The sequence below is a fragment of the Tenrec ecaudatus genome, chromosome 8 (assembly GCF_050624435.1).
Source record: "Tenrec ecaudatus isolate mTenEca1 chromosome 8, mTenEca1.hap1, whole genome shotgun sequence".
NCBI lineage: Eukaryota > Metazoa > Chordata > Mammalia > Afrosoricida > Tenrecidae > Tenrec > Tenrec ecaudatus.
Window position 1 is genome coordinate 149,545,435 of NC_134537.1, and position 5,190 is coordinate 149,550,624.

The 5,190-nt window shown below is 41.5% G+C and overlaps 1 non-coding gene across 1 annotated transcript; it reads right to left on the reverse strand.

Moving 5' to 3' along the window:
- Positions 1 to 4,014: 4,014 nt before the first annotated feature.
- Positions 4,015 to 4,178, reverse strand: LOC142455855 (U1 spliceosomal RNA). The gene has a single exon (XR_012785969.1). It is a non-coding gene; the product is annotated as a U1 spliceosomal RNA (small nuclear RNA).
- Positions 4,179 to 5,190: the final 1,012 nt, after the last annotated feature.

A 5,190-nucleotide genomic window follows, 5' to 3' on the forward strand; every position in this document is an offset into this window, starting at 1 on the left:
AACCTCTAACCACTGAACCACCGGGGCTCTGGCTCTGGGGTGCATGGCTAATAGGAAGCAGCATTAGGGCTCAAAACGAAGGTATCTGTCATCGACCATTAAATCCTTTTCACAGTCCAGTGTTTCATCAGACTTGGAGGGTGATCTCTGTTTCATCTCCTTCTGGTCAAGCCTAAGGCAGGTCAGGCATTACCTTGTGATAATGCTGCCTAAACCTGAAACGAGCCACAGGTCAGAGTCCCTAAGAAAAGCCTTACAGGCTGAGTCTTCTGTTACTTAAAATACTACTAATGATCAGTAATGCTAGTGGAAAACAATTATATAGCACATTCTACTCACAACTACCCCAAGAAATAAATACATTTGTTATCTGCCATTTTACAAATGAGAGAACTGGGGCACTGCGGTTAAATAACTTATATAAGGTCATTTTTTTAAAGTTATGGTGGAAATGTTCTACCCATAATTTCTGCTCCACTTATTCTCATGTGTTGGGGCATTAGTAAAACAAAGATTCCAATAGTTCTTATATTGACTCCTCTGTCTGGTTGGAGATTGAAATATGCATTTAAATACACTTTATGCTTGATTTAAAGCAAGATATGTATGATGGCCTTGGCCTGATGCATCATTTATCAAGAAATAAACTTGGAACTGCATGTAGATATCTGAGATATTAAGGTAACGAGACCAAGGACAGACTCCCCTCAGTTATAATGTGGCAAGAAGAGTCAGTGTTAAAGGGCAGCTGAAAACTTCTTCAATTTATTCTATTCCTCCCCTTCCATAGGACTGTTTATTGAATAAGTGAGATGTTTGTTGAATAAATGAACCGGTCCCCAGGACCCTGAAGAGAGTAAAAAGAAGTTTATTTTTAATATAGTTCAAAAACATCTATCAGCTAAAAAAATAGCACACAATTTTGAACAACTTCAGCAAATCTTCCACACTACCTGCCAAGGTCATAGTTTCAATCTCACCTTCAATTATTGATAGATAGCCTGATAATTTGAGAAGAGAGAAACAGACTTCTTCAAGATTTGGAAAAGGAAAGTCCTTTTAATAAGAGATTCCATCCCGATTACATAGCTCTTATCAGGCAATCCCTTGAAAGTTGGATTCCAGAAGGCTACTATTAAAAATGCCATTGAAAACTGGGAAATTATCTGCTTACACAGCTGAGAATGGACGTAGGAGGGATTGTATATTTGGTGCAGAACAAGAACTAAAGATTTGTGGTATGTGGCCAGAATAGTACTGGAAATTTTGAGCTACTTTGTCTCCACAACAAGACCTGCCTCCTGGGCTTAACTAGAGGGGCCATGCTTAAAAAAGCAGACACAAAGAAAGGGGTCTTGTCAGCTTTCACTGAGACAGTGTACTATCCATCATGATGCACCAACCAAGATTTGCATTGGGTGCTAAAATCATATTATAGAAACAAAGAGGCTGAAGTATGTGACCATTTCAGTAAGGAATAAACGGATTGTCACTGAGGCAATTCTGAATCATAGCGATCCTATACACAGTTTCAGGCTTTACATCTTGACCAAAGCAGAGAGCCTCAACTTTCTCCCTAGTAGCTAGTAGATTCGAAACACCAAGCTCTGAAAATGCCACCAGCGCTTGGCCATAGGACAAGGAAGCAGGGCAACAAAGTGGGAACCTACAGACATGGGACAGGGAATTATTCATCTCTTTTCCTTACGACCCAGACATGAAAGAACCATCTGCCTCAGAAGGACCAGTCCAGAGTGCTCCTCAGAGACAAGCACGTTAGGATTCCATCTTACATACTTTGGACATGTGTTCAGGAGAGATGGATCCCTTGAGAAGGAGAGCATGTTTTGTAAAGTGGAGGGGCTGCCAAAGGTGGGGGGGCGGCCCTCAAGGAGATGGGTTGGCCCAGTGGCTGCAACAATGAGCTCCAGCACAGGAAGAGCTGTGAGGATGGCAACGGGCCGGGCAGTCTTGTGCCTGGGTCATATCCGACTCCAAGCCACCTAGCAACAGACAAGAAGTCATGCAAGCTTACAGCTTTGGGAAAGCCTAAGTCCAGGACCACTGCTCCGCAGGAACTGAGAGTCAGAGCAGGAGAGATCAAGTGGCCCCAAATCCACACGGACTTACTCCATTCAAGTGGGCGCCCAAATACCAAGGAGTTTCTGCCACCACGGTCTCAAATGCCGCTCTGCTCTGACTGTATTGTCCTTGGACATGACACAGAACTGCACGTGATTTAGGGTGAACGGTTTCCTAAACATCTTCCGTTGACTCGGGATTAAAGTGCTGTGCGTAACTCTTTCAAGGTGGTATTCGGGTTCCGCGCTCCGCTGCTAACCACAAGGTCAGCACTTGAAACTGCCAGCCACCCTGCGGGAGAACCACGCAGCTCTCTCCTCCAATAGGGTTACATGAGGGCAGAGCTACCCTGCTCTATAGGGGTGCTGCGCACCAGAACCAACTCAATGGCAGAGAGTTTGTATTTTTGGAAATAACTCTTCCAAAGGCAAGACCAAGGTCTGTCTCAACTCTCTGTCTTTCCCCCTTGTTGATATTATGTCCACTTTCCTTCACCGACACTTTAGAAGACGGCGGGGGAACGCTCCTCTGGTTGCCCCTGGGGACGTGACTGTCTCTTAGGACACGGAACAAATACTGACAAAACCAGTGAAGGCCACGCAGAGAAATGACCTTGTGATTTTCTTTCGCCTACTTGACCTGTCACTCATGGAAAAGGAGGTCAGGGGCCCCAGCGGGATCTCATAATCACAGGCATGCTGACTTTACCAGCTAGAGTCGCTTTACCAAGTGATTGGAATTTGATGAATGATTTGTCTAATGGCTTTAGCAAGCATTAAGATTAAGCTATAATTCAGGACTAATTATAATCTTTTGTTTCCCCCTATTAAATATAGAAACTATAATTTTAATATCATGTTCAGAAGAACCATTTAAGCTGAATATGAATATGGGTTTTTATCTAAGAATTAATGAGGTGAATATTTTAAACTATCATACCAGGAAAATGTTTGCCTTTCAGGCGCTAAAAAATGGTTTGTTTTGTTCTGTTTTTGTTGTTGTTGTTGTTTTATCTTGGACCAATGGCTCAGTAAAAGAAAATGGGTGTACATAAATATATACACATTAATAGTTTCTTTCTCCTGAAATATATATTCATCATATATGTATTCATCAGCTCTCATGCATGCTGTCAGATGTGGAAAATTAGCTTTTGAATTTACTAAGTCCTTTGTGAGAAAGAGAACCCTCATGTGTTTAACAAAAAGGAGCTTTATGTTTATGAGATTTAAAAATAAAGGTTGCCATGGCTCTAAGATCTGGTGATTGGTAACCAGTTTTCATAAATGACCGTGAATCACTTTTGTGCTGGCCGGGCTTTGTTTGGATAAGAGATGGCTGTTCTGTCTTACAAGTAAGGAATTATTAATGCACCCTCCCAGGAGGGTTTCAATTTTACCCACACCAATAGCTGTATATCTACCAAGTGTATGTTCAGTACGCCTATCTATGAAATTTAAAATTATATGCTTTGTGTAAAACAGAATATATAATAGACTCTGAAATTGAATAAAACTTATTGGACTCATTTTTTATCCTTTGTGACATTTTTCTAGTAAGAGAGTTCAGACAAAAGACATTGCCACCAAGGAGCCAGGAATGCAAAGTCCTGTCCAATTTAAATAATCACTCCTTTCTGTCGCGTTTTACAAAGAGATGTATTCATACATGCTCTTTGAGCATTTCTATCTCTGTTCTTAGTTTTTACAAATATGAGTAGACAAAGAGCCCCCTTCCCCTTTTGTGTGTTTTATTATTTGAAAAATTATAATCTTGGCAATTGTCCCGTTATAAAAATGAGAGAGGGCTTTCTTTTAAGATACATAGGACAATGGCCTGGCTCACACTTTGCATTATCTCTTTTCTCCACACATATGTTTACAAGTCAAAGAGAATAAGGAGGTCACATCACTGTTCTGCTGGGGTTTTTTTTAGGGGAGAGCATGAACGCAGTCCCCCAGTACCACAAATGATGCAGTCGAGTTTCCCACATTTGGGGAAATCGCAGGGGTCGGCACATCCGGAGTGCAATGGATGAGCCTCGCCCTGGGAAAACCACCTTTGTGATCATGGTATCTCCCCCGCCAGGTAAGTATCACTGTTCTTCTTTTAAACTCTCAGTAATCACCCCCTCCGTATGGTCCAATCTTAACCCAGCTTATAAAGACTTTTCATGACATATCCCTTGGTGCTTTCTCCAATCTCACTTCTTCCAAATTATTCTCATTATTAACTCCTTCTCCCATTCTCTAAGTGTCAGACTTACTGATCTCTTCTTAGTTCTGGAAAGAATACACTATTTTTTCTCGATTTTAAATGGTTGAAGTCCATGCTGCAGGGGCAAAATACCCCTTAACTCCATCAAATTGTGGTGCTGGCTGGGCCATGAGGACAGAAAAGACATATCCATACGAGTTAAATGTCGCTCTTTGACCTGTCACAGTAAATTGATAAAAGAGTCTCAATATATGGCAAGTTGGTCTTTTCAAGGAACACCACCATTCAGATGATCACCATTGATGTCTGTTACTGACCAGTTAAACATGGGTAGTGAAAGGAGCCAAATAGATGATAGACAGACAGACAGATAGATCATCAGAGAGAATGGTCAGTATAATAGGCAGATAATCAATACTCTATTGATTATTGACAGAAAGAAACAGTGAGTCAGAAAGAATCCTTGCCGTGGCACCCATGCATAGCCGACCTCTCCAGCAGCACAGTCATTGGATTCATGTATCCCACATGATGACTGAAGGCAATGATCACATAGGTTAAGTAACACCAAGTGAACAAGTCACCATATCCACATGGTTATTTAATGCACTTCATGAGATGGGTGTTCTCTGGTAGGCATAATTATACTTCATGACTACTCCATCTATCCATCTTCATATAGTTAACCCAGACTTCTTGGGCCTGTTTCTATCTAGGCTCTGGATTGGACAGCCATGTCAATCATTGCTTTCCATGAATCCAGACATGCAACCTTGAACCATTTCTCTTTTTATTGAAAATGGATGACCAAATATGGCATCCAAAGTTCTTATTCCAGGAGTAATGCCTTCCTGCCCTCAAAGCTGCCACTGTAGCGTGGCTTCCCTGAAA